Source organism: Schistocerca nitens, chromosome 3, assembly GCF_023898315.1.
Source record: "Schistocerca nitens isolate TAMUIC-IGC-003100 chromosome 3, iqSchNite1.1, whole genome shotgun sequence".
In the NCBI taxonomy this organism is placed as follows: domain Eukaryota; kingdom Metazoa; phylum Arthropoda; class Insecta; order Orthoptera; family Acrididae; genus Schistocerca; species Schistocerca nitens.
Genome location: NC_064616.1, coordinates 600,183,731 through 600,195,673, shown reverse-complemented (window position 1 = coordinate 600,195,673; position 11,943 = coordinate 600,183,731). Strand labels below are relative to the sequence as shown.

At 40.7% G+C, this 11,943-nt stretch overlaps 1 protein-coding gene across 2 annotated transcripts in view; it reads right to left on the bottom strand.

The window, feature by feature from the left end:
* Window positions 1–3,128: 3,128 nt before the first annotated feature.
* Window positions 3,129–11,943, bottom strand: part of LOC126248521 (pyruvate dehydrogenase E1 component subunit beta, mitochondrial) — a 95,818-nt gene continuing 87,003 nt past the window's right edge. For both annotated transcript variants that reach the window (XR_007545500.1, XM_049949574.1), the window contains one exon: window positions 3,129–3,630. The gene's annotated coding sequence lies outside the window, so the exon portion shown is untranslated. The remainder of the gene's footprint in view (window positions 3,631–11,943) is intronic.

Sequence of the window (11,943 nt, the reverse complement as noted above, 5' to 3'; positions counted from 1 at the left end):
GACCCACCATACTTGCTCCGGACACTGCGAGAGGGCTGTACAAGCAATGATCACACGCACGGCACAGCGGACACACCAGGAACCGCGGTGTTGGCCGTCGAATGGCGCTAGCTGCGCAGCATTTGTGCACCGCCGCCGTCAGTGTCAGCCAGTTTGCCGTGGCATACGGAGCTCCATCGCAGTCTTTAACACTGGTAGCATGCCGCGACAGCGTGGACGTGAACCGTATGTGCAGTTGACGGACTTTGAGCGAGGGCGTATAGTGGGCATGCGGGAGGCCGGGTGGACGTACCGCCGAATTGCTCAACACGTGGGGAGTGAGGTCTCCACAGTACATCGATGTTGTCGCCAGTGGTCGGCGGAAGGTGCACGTGCCTGTCGACCTGGGACCGGACCACAGCGACGCACGGATGCACGCCAAGACCGTAGGATCCTACGCAGTGCCGTAGGGGACCGCACCGCCACTTCCCAGCAAATTAGGGACACTGTTGCTCCTGGGGTATCGGCGAGGACCATTCGCAACCGTCTCCATGAAGCTGGGCTACGGTCCCGCACACCGTTACGCCGTCTTCCGCTCACGCTCCAACATCGTGCAGCCCGCCTCCAGTGGTGTCGCGACAGGCGTGAATGGAGGGACGAATGGAGACGTGTTGTCTTCAGCGATGAGAGTCGCTTCTGCCTTGGTGCCAATGATGGTCGTATGCACGTTTGGCGCCGTGCGGGTGAGCGCCACAATCAGGACTGCATACGACCGAGGCACACAGGGCCAACACCCGGCATCATGGTGTGGGGAGCGATCTCCTACACTGGCCGTACACCACTGGTGATCGTCGAGGGGACACTGAATAGTGCACGGTACATCCAAACCGTCATCGAACCCATCGTTCTACCATTCCTAGACCGGCAAGGGAACTTGCTGTTCCAACAGGACAATGCACGTCCGCATGTATCCCGTGCCACCCAACGTGCTCTAGAAGGTGTAAGTCAACTACCCTGGCCAGCAAGATCTCCGGATCTGTCCCCCATTGAGCATGTTTGGGACTGGATGAAGCGTCGTCTCACGCGGTCTGCACGTCCAGCACGAACGCTGGTCCAACTGAGGCGCCAGGTGGAAATGGCATGGCAAGCCGTTCCGCAGGACTACATCCAGCATCTCTACGATCGTCTCCATGGGAGAATAGCAGCCTGCATTGCTGCGAAAGGTGGATATACACTGTACTAGTGCCGACATTGTGCATGCTCTGTTGCATGTGTCTATGTGCCTGTGGTTCTGTCAGTGTGATCATGTGATGTATCTGACCCCAGGAATGTGTCAATAAAGTTTCCCCTTCCTGGGACAATGAATTCACGGTGTTCTTATTTCAATTTCCACAAGTGTACCTTGCATCACCCTCGAACGTCGCCTCTCCTGGACCCCCCATCTCCGGACAATCCAAGCCAAGGCATGCTCCCAACTCCATCTCCTCAAGCTCCTTTCCAGCCGTACGTGGGGTCTGGACCCCTCCACCATCCTCCACACCTATAAATCCCTCATCCGCCCTATCCTTTGTTACGCCCATCCGGCCTGGATCTCTGCCCCCCTACCTTTTATAAATCCTTTCAAATCCTTGAACGCCATGCTCTCCGCCTCGCCTATCGCATCCGTCTCCCCTCCCCCACGCGGTTCCTGTACGATCTGATTCCGTTCCCCCACCTCCTCCTTTTCCTTGAAAGGATATGGATCCTGTATACCTCCCGCTAACTCGATCCTCCTCACCCGCTTATCTCGCCCATCCTCTCCCACCCCCGCCCGCTGCCGCACCTGTATTCCCACGTCCCACCCGGTCTCCATCTCTCCACCCTCCTTACCCTCTCCCAAGGTAGCTTCCGCCAGCCCCAGCCCCAGCCCAGCAAATACTGAACACTGAATGTCCACAAAATATGTCATGTGTATTCATCTCAGTTAACTCTGACCGTCTCCACAAAAAGTTCAGTTGGTCCCACTAATTTCAAAGTGCTGCTATGTACTAGTTGTAACACACGAAGCAAGGAAGAGCAGCTGAAATACCAGCTAAAAGAAGATATTTTGAAAACTGTCTGATCTTAAAACTAAGTTTGCCACAATATGATTGAATCTAATCATACTTTATCAATTTATGAGATTTAACTTACTTTTATTGTGTGCTATTGTTTGGTACAAGAGAATATTAATTTATGATAAGCTAAGTCACTGTTGCTTGCACTTTTACAGGTCATTTCTCTCCATTGATTACCCCCCCCCCCTCCCCTTCCGACCAACCTTTATTACACCACAAATGTTACAAAACACAAGTGCGTTTCAGCTTAGTGAATATTTCTGAATGCAACACATAAGAATTCACGATTTCTGCTCCACTCAGTTGAGAGACTGCTGCTAAATGACGAGAGATTTAAATTCTCAAATTTTGATGGGATAAATATACTAAAAAGCAAAACTATAATATACATACTACAAATATGTAGATCCAATATTACACAAAGGGAGAAACGTTTATCTTGTGCTGTTACAGCAATAGTATATAAATTAAATACAAAAGGGTATTGCTTAGTGTTCATTTATTACTGTCTGAAGGTGCCTCACACCTTGCCAGACTACTGAAGAAGCAATTTGTGAATCTGTCACATCAGAGGAAACTTTTCTTAAAGCAACAGAACAGCTTATGCTTGTTTGCATCAAGTTGTATATTTATGTAGTTATATAAGACAGTATATGCGCCAGGACAAACTTGCATATTGATTTACTTTTACATGCATGCGCTACTTCTGCTCCCTTTTTCCTTACACTCTACATGCTAGTAGTGATGGGTCACAATAAACTGAGTTATTCATCAATGGTGAAATGTAGCACATTTCTTTTTCACACAATGGAACTTCCTCTTTTGAGTAATAACCAATGCATAAAATTCTCTCCAGCATGTATTAAAAGGGATGAAGTTGTTATGAGTGCAGCTGGTTTGCATGCTTCAAATGAAAATTTTTTAAACTTTGTCATCTGTGCTGGCACTGAGAACGGAATGGCATTTATTTTAAGATTGTAAGCACTATAGTATTTTTGTTTGGTAAGGTTTTCATTTAATACACAACCTAAATCCCACACAACTACACCATGATATAGTCCAGTTTTATGTATTTATTGATGAGCAAAAAACACTTTTTAATCACATCAGTAGCCAGTGAAGATTCAAAATAATATCATAAAATTTATCTCTAATGATACCTATTCTCACCAACTACTATGCATGTCTTTCCATCCAGAACATTACAATTTTCAAGCCGCACCTGAAATCGCAGTGACAGTACACTAACACGTGTAACTCTTGTTCTGCAGCTGTTTTGCTCATCCGAGTAAAAAAAAAAAATTACACAGGAATCATGTGAAAAATTGGTCTACATAATATCAAGTGTTCATTTGCTGCCTATGAGGTAGACTTAATTTAAGCGACATAACAAATTCCTCTGTAATTGCAGCCACACTGTGAGAATCACTTCACATTTACAACAAACGAGACAACAAACAATAAAATTTTTAACAAACTATATAACAAATGTTCATCATTTCACACGGAATTCAATAATTTATGCACGTCACACTGCTTATGTCCCCAGCTTCACCTAAAAAAGAAAGAAAAAAAAATTGTAAGTACTTGTTAAAAAAACACAACAAATCATGGTTTCATAAGCAATTAATTCACATCTTCTATGGCAGATAGATCCAATACAGTAGTAGCTACAGTGAAACAGTTTGAAGAAATCCGATCCTCACACAGAAATCAATGATAACTGACTGCACAGATAAATTACACTGTAAATAATAGCATGACATACATATACAAGTAGGGACAGTTAAGCAAAACAACAGGAAGGGAAATTTACTTAATATTTTGACTAAGCATGCTTTACAAATTTTTGGGCAGATAAAACTGTGTGGCTTCACCAACTCTCAACCAAACATAGACCTCTGGCCACGCTTCTGATAAAGCTGTTGCCATAAACCACTTTTCACATAACAGTGAATACAAATATTTAACAAATATGGAAATAACCAGTCTCAGTGTTCTGTCATGTTCCCAGAAATAGATTTGCGTAGCATCACACACCGTGTGTTGCAATTGCATTATATATTGTTATTTACATGTTCGTAACACTAAAGTGTCGTATTTGAAGGTTTTCATATTTGTATTTGTGTACAACAAAAATATGATGTTTGACTGGTGCACCAAACCAGAGATCTCCCACATTGGATCATTTTTGGTAAAAATGGTTGTGCGAAAGTGTTGGGAAATGTGATGTCCACTTAAAAGGGCTTGATGACATTTATTGTAAGGGGGAAAAAGAATTTTCAGTGATTAAAATGGCAAACCCAAAAAAACGTGATGAGGCAAATCTGTCAAGCAAAGGTGAGAAAAATTAAAAAGACAGATACTTGCACCTTCGAAATATGCTGCCAACTATTATGGCGACAGATTACTGCAAGTCTATGTTCACAGGCCAAGGTACTTGTTTCAACCTGACAATGACGACAGTCTCTGTCAAAGGTGGCATGTGAAAATATTGTATGTAAACCTCAAACGGCATATCTCTGCAGTGTGCATATTCTGAAGGGATACAAATAAATCCTTTCCGAATTTGGTAGAAAATCAACTTTCCATGCCAGCAAGAAAAATGGGCTTCGTCAAAAACTGATAACCAACAATTTTCTGCCTTTGCACTGAAGGCAGTTTTGGTCGCATGTTACAATACAGAGTCTGAACAGCTATTTCCACACTACAGTGTTGTGGTATCAGTCTCAGGGAGACCACAGCAGTCACTTGTGTAACTTTGCAGTCAGACAGTGCCAGCATGATGGTATAGCATTCTGCAATGCAATGGTCTACCATACCGGTGGGCTGTGTTGCTACATGCTGTATTATAAATCAAGTTTACACTGTTGGCTACATGACTGGAAACAAGATCCTACTAACACACCCAGACACCCAGCCATGGCAAGTATATGAGGTCTGTTAAAAAAATTCTGGAACATCCCTAATTTCATGTTAATGGTGTGTTGGACTGAAATGTGGTTTGCATCCCTGCAAACACCTGTGTTTAATGTGTAACTGCTGAAAGTTTCATTGTTGTATGTCTGTTACTTATTGTTCAGTACTGTAGGATAGAACATTGTGTTGCACAGTTTGCGAATTTCGAGATGGCGGAGTTAGAGCAGTAACATGTCTGCATTAAATTTTGCTTGAAACTCAAGAGAACCTTTACAGAGAGAGACAAAATGATGCAGGAAACCTATAGTGATGAGTGCTTAAGCCATACTTAGTGTTGTGAATGGTTCATCACATTTTGCAAATGGCTTGATGGGAAGTTAAAGATGACCCTTGTTCTGGGCGCCCTTCAACATCTACCGACAATGCTGCCCTTCAACATCTACCAACAACATTGATGTCAGGAACATCAATGAAACTGTGCACACCAATTGAAGACTGACTGTCCAAGAGATTGTAGAAGAATGTAACATTTCAGTTGGATCATTTCATGAAATCCTGACAAAGCATCTTGAAATGCATCACATTGCAGCCAAGTTCGTCCCATGGCTCAGGAGTCAAGACCAGAAAGACCTTCACTTCACAATCTGTAGGAGCTTTCGGATTACGTAAATGAGAATGAGAGGCGATAAGACGTGGACCCTTGGTTATGATGTTGAGACCAAGGTTCAGTTTTCACAATGGGTCATGAAAGGTTTTCAAGACCAAGGAAAGCTTGTCAGGTCAGATCAAATGTCAAAGTCATGTTGATAGTTTTCTTTGACTTTGAAGGATTATGAATTTGTCTCACAGGGACAAACTGTTACTCAATGGTACTACCGGGACATGTTGCGACACCTGTGAGAAAATATGAGAAGGAAACGGCTTGAAATGTGGCCAGACAATTCATGGCTCTTGCATACAATAATGCACCCACACATTCATTCCTGTTGGTGTGTGACTATTGCTATCACTGTGCTGCCTCATCCTCTGTACTCTCCAGACTTGGCCACTGCAGACACTTTATTATTACCAAAGTTGAAAACCCCCTTGAAAGGATGAAAATTTGCGACAATAGACAAGATAAAAGAAAATTTGCAGACGGCACTTTGCATGATCCAAAAAGAGGCATACCAAGACTGCTTCCAGAAGTGGAAATGGCATTGGGAGCAGAGTATCAATTGTGGAGGAGAGCATTTTGAAGAAGAACATTCATAATAAGTAAAAGGTAGATGTAGAATAATTTTGTGGACAAAGCTCTGGAATTTTTTTGAACAGACCTCGTACATGCTGCTGCCACCACCCTCCACCCACTGGCCAATTCTAACAGTAAAGTTCAAGCAGGGTATGGTGCCAGATGTGCAGCGACTAATTTTCATCCAAGGCACTGAGTCAATTCATTCGTTTGTTCAGAAGGGAAGGCTGACACCATATACCTGCTTTCAACTGGTTGGCGACGTGCTGCGATGAAAGAATGAAGGCACCTGCCCTGAATCTTTCTCGAACAGCTTCACAGACACTACTGGGTAAAAAAATTTGCATTACTTATAGCATTATATGTCAGCTTCATGATGATGTGCTCTTCACTTCATAAATGGTCATGGTTAGTGGAGTTTTTGCATTTAAGTAAGACACTGCGAGAATTTTGAAAATGTTTGCAATGGAAAATACAGATCTTTACGATTTTGCATTTGGTGCATATTACATAATATGTTGCTGCATATAAAATTCAACTAACATACTGAAGTTTTCTTTTGACTTGGGTGGAGGTCTCTATCTGCCACGAATCTCAAGAAAATCTATTTGATGTAGCACGCTCATTTGCAATCACGTGCGCCAGCAATAAAGACAGAATGAAATATCCACGACATTTCACATTTTTCATTAAAGATTTGAGATATCGAAGTGAGATTTTGGCAAATGATAGCACACAAAGAGGGGAGTATTTTGCCATATGGTCATTATGCAACACTTCATTATCTACTGCGCTATTCCACTAACTACAGACTTTTTCGATGAAAGAATGTAATTTTTAAGGACCATCAATAACTGGTGAAAAAAAATGCTGTGGGTTTTGGAACAACATAAGTTAAGATATTTCATGTGTATTTTTGTACTGAGGATGTGCTTTTTGATAAGCTATTGATCTTACTTTTCCTCAGTTCCTCACTTAATAAACTGCTATTTCAGAATTATCTTGCAACTGTGTCTCCACAACATTTAATGAGCTGACATTGCATAACCTCCACTATGTTTTGGCAAAAGAAGCAAATTTTAAGACAAAAGCCAGGTGAAAATAAATTGCTGATTTTGCTGCATTTTCAGTGGCATTCTTTTTAATATTTCCAATAAATAAATAAAATATAAAATAAAAAATATAAATAAATTAAAAAAAATAGCATAAGGTTTAGAAGGACACTTCCCCTCCAGTGCTTGCTATTTCCCCTACAGCACCACCTGCCTGCCTGCCTGCCTGCCTGCCTGCCTGCCTGCCTGCCTGCCTGCAACCCAGCAGTATTGCTCTCTCCATGTGTGCCCTGCCAATTGCACATCTGCCACCCACATTATTTTGCACGCACTCTAACTTCATTCCAATGTCACAGTGAAACAGTGAATAATAAATAATGTTTTGTTGAGTCAGTGTTCTTGACTGGATTTGGTACTGGAAGTATCAACCCCACAGCCTCCTGCATACACAATTCTAGGGGCAGAAGTGGCCATCCAACAACAGTGGTGTCAGCGTAACAGTTGACACGGGCAAACGAACCATTGTGTAAATGTTGTCTACACCATTACTAAAGGTCGATATTAGCAGCTCATTTACAATGGCTGTGATATCGCTAATTATCTAGAAGGTTCTGGAAGCTAGTTACATGCCAATGGTCAGGAAATCCTAGATGGGCTGCACGTGCTTCTGAGGCATCGTAGTGAGTCAGTCGGTGGTTAGTGGTTGAGGATGACAGTCAGGCTGCAGCCCAGAAATGTGGACAAAAGTTAATTTTGAAATACAAGGGGCAGTGTGGTAAAGGGAAGTATCTAAGTAGTGTTTATGACTGAATATTCATGGAAAGAAATTTTGTGAAGCAAATGTGTATAATTGCAAGTTCTGAGCTGTCTGAAGATCATGGAGCCATTAGAAGTACATGGCAGTTGTGTTGAAATTTGGAAGAATTCTTGAACAATTTTGGGTGAAATAACTAAACTGCTGAAAAATGTGTACTGTGAAATAGTTGGGTAAAGCGGAGGTGGGGCGGGGGGGGGGGGGGAGTGCAGGAGGTGACTTCCATGACTAAGCAGATTGAGTGTTGGATTGAGACTGATGAGTGAACACAAACTTGTTGCAAGTGGGAAACAAAATTGTATTTGAGTGAGTTATTTCAAAACACTTTTTCATTAAGTATAGTTTCCCTATACACAAAAAAATGCAGTGCAAAGGTTGGTTGAGGCCAGTAGTTGGCAAACCATGGCTCATGAGCCACACGCAGCTCTTTGGCGACTTCAATGTGGTTCTTTGACGAATCATCTCCGACTACAGCTCCTGCCAAACTTTATGACCATGATGAGGTTCAAACTGATGTTATAGATGTGCTTATGCAGAGTGTTGGTTACTTTTGCACTGCAGTCATTTTAAGTGTCTATTTGACAGAAGATTATCAAAGAGTGTAGTGGTAGGAGCCAGACGGGTCAGAGAAAAAGAGTGTGATTGACGAAAATATCTACACAGTGTATTAAACTTCTTGTATCTTCCAACTAGCTATGAATCTAAAAGGTATATCTGCTATCAATTTAGTAAGCTATATAACTTTGTGAGTTTTTATTTTTGTTTTTGAATACGACTCATATTTTAGGTGCTACGTGTAGGTAAAATCTCACGTGATTCGAATTAGAATTACCCACTGGACCCTGTTTTTATTTTTTTATTTGTTTTTTTATTTATTTTTAACTACTGCAGTATCAAAGATATGCATCCTCAGTAGTAGTACATAAAATTTACTTCTTATCTCTTGACATTGACTGCTCTGGGGTCATTTTGTGACTTTTGGATACATTAAATTATTTAATGTTTTTAATTGAGGAAAGGCTTCTAAGATGTTCCAGAAAGCTAGCTCTCTTTTACGATATTCAAATTTATCCAAGCACAATGACCACTTTTTTCATAAAAATCTCTCATACTGTAATAAACACAAAAGATGACAGTCTCCCATGTAACAACTTTTTGTCAAAGATTCATGCAGCCACTGTCTTCCCTACTACAGAGCATGATAAACTCTCCAGCTGCGCATTAACAATGCATGTGTTTGCAAGCTGGATAATATATCTTGACAAGCAAAACAAAATTATAATGACACTCTACCTGTCGTGTGCAACTAGTGTAAGATTGCGGTGAGTCAGTTACTACGTGGTAGGGAGTTCAGTGGTCAGCACTCCACATTTTATATTCACGTGCCAAGTACCAGTAAGCAAGGGACCAAATAGTGTCACTGAATGCTTGAACACACACCATATTCCAATTGATAAAATTTTTTCAGCTGCAACAGACTGGGCAAAAAGTATGACAGGACTGAGAAAGGGATTTGCTTCTCTTTTCATGGAAAAAAAATAGCCAAAATGTACTTGTTTATTGTTGCATCAGTCATCAAGAAGCACTCTGTGCCCGCACATTCCCAGAAGAAACTGAAAGTGTGATGGACCTAGTCATTAAGATGGTCTACACAATAATGGCTAAAACTCTATCATCGGCAATTTAAGGAATGTTTGATTAAAATGGAGAGTGAATAGGCGGATCTTCTGCTTTATAACGAGTTACATTGGCTTACAAGAGGATACATTCTAAAGCTTTTCACTTCCTTCTTATCAGAAATTAAAGCATTTCTCCTACAAAAGGGAAATGAATATCCTGAATTAATATAAGGTCATTGGATCCAAAAACTCTGTTTTATGGTAGATGTTACAGCCCATCTACATGAGCTGAATTGTAAACTACAAGGGAATGGAAAAACAGTCTTTTCAATGTTAGAAGACATAACTTTATTTGAAAATATATTGTTTCTTTTGGCACAAGATTTGGAAAGAGGAATGTTGATTCATTTCCCAAATCTGCTGAAATATTGGCAGGAAAATAACTTGCTAACTGACATTTCCTTTTACACAAGAACAATTTTAAACACGAGAAAAGCTTTCCTGCAGAGGTTTCAGGAGTTCAGGAATAGCAAAGTGTCATTAGCCACTCAGTGCTAAAACAACAAAACAAAATTCCCCCCGTTTATATTGAAACTGGCACTTTTGAAATGCAATTGCTACAGCAAAAAAACGAGGAATTATGGAGCTCCAAATCTGAGCTGCTTAATGCTGTTTTGGAACAATTAGAGAGAAAAAAAAATTGTGACCTTAGTTCACAGCACAAACGGTCTGGTTTGAAAGACCCAGAGAAGGCAGACATGGTAATTTCTAACACCTATTCCAGACTCATTGCATCAGTTAGAAGCAACTAGCATTTGCTGTTCTCTCATTTTTCGGTTCCACATATACATGTTAACAACCTTTTTCAAGCACGAACCTCATAAAAAGTAAACTGAGAAAGCCTTATTGACAAGACCCTAGAATCCTTCCTGAAGTTAACAAACAAAGCGGACCAAGTTAAAATTTCCACAGAAATGAAAGGCCACTGTTTGCGTGAAATATGCATTGTCATATATTGTCTATTGCATTTTATTTGACAATAAATAGCATCATCATTAATTGTGATCTCTATATTTATTTGCTGTTAGTACTATTAGCGGACTCCTAAAAGCACAGTTTTAGAAAATAAGTGTGGCTCTAAGAAAATTTTTTTAATCACTTACTACTGGAATTATGCTCTTTTTGACAAATGACATTGCTGACCACTGGTTTAGGCCCACAGTTCGATTTAATAACTGCCTGTGCAACTGATGTAATGAACCCCATTCACTCGTCTGATTGCTGTAAACTATAGTGAACACTACAATAAGAAATAGATAGGGGAGGGTTTATAAGTGGCATAATCTCTCAGTAGAAAGCTCTACAGTTATGACAATGATTTCTTTCGAGAAACTTTCAGTGTTTGGCTGCACAGTTATTGTTCTTTAATTTATTAAATTTAACTTTTTTTTTTCAAATAAGTTAAGTAAGCATGATGTGTGATGTCAATAAATATCATGTGATACCAATAAATATGACGTGTGATATCAATAAATACAAGCTAACACTGTCTACATCCATGTCCATACTATGTAAACCACTGCAAAGTGCATGGTAGAGGGTGCATCCCATTGTACAAGTTATTAGGGTTTCTTCTTGTTCCATTCATATAAACAGTGAGGCAAGAATGAGTGTTTAAATGCCACTGTGCATGCTGTAATTATTCTAATCTAGTCCCCAGGTCCCACACACTTGAGGAATAATCAAGAATGGGTTGGACGAGTAATTGGGAAGCAATCTCCTCTTCCCCAGTATTCTACCAATAAACCGAAGTCTACCACCTGCTTTACCCACAACTGAGCCTATTTCGTCGTTCAATTTCATATCCCTACAAAGTGTAGTATGACTTGGCCTTTTCTAACTGAGACTCATTGATATTATTGTCATAGGATACTACGTTTCTTTCATTGTGTGAAGGGAACAACTTTACATTTATGGACATTTGAAGCAAGTTACCAATCTTTGCACCACTTTGAAATCTTATCAAGATCTGATTGAATATTTAGCAACTTCTTTCAGACTACTACACATTATAGGTAACTGCATCATCCGAAAAAAGACTGAGGTTAGTATTAATAATGTCATGGTCATTATTGTTTTTGTTTTGTTGCAGCATGCATAAACAACTGGGGTCATACACGCCCATGTCAGGAACATAGAACACAAAGGCAACAAAGGAGTTAAAGGCGATTAC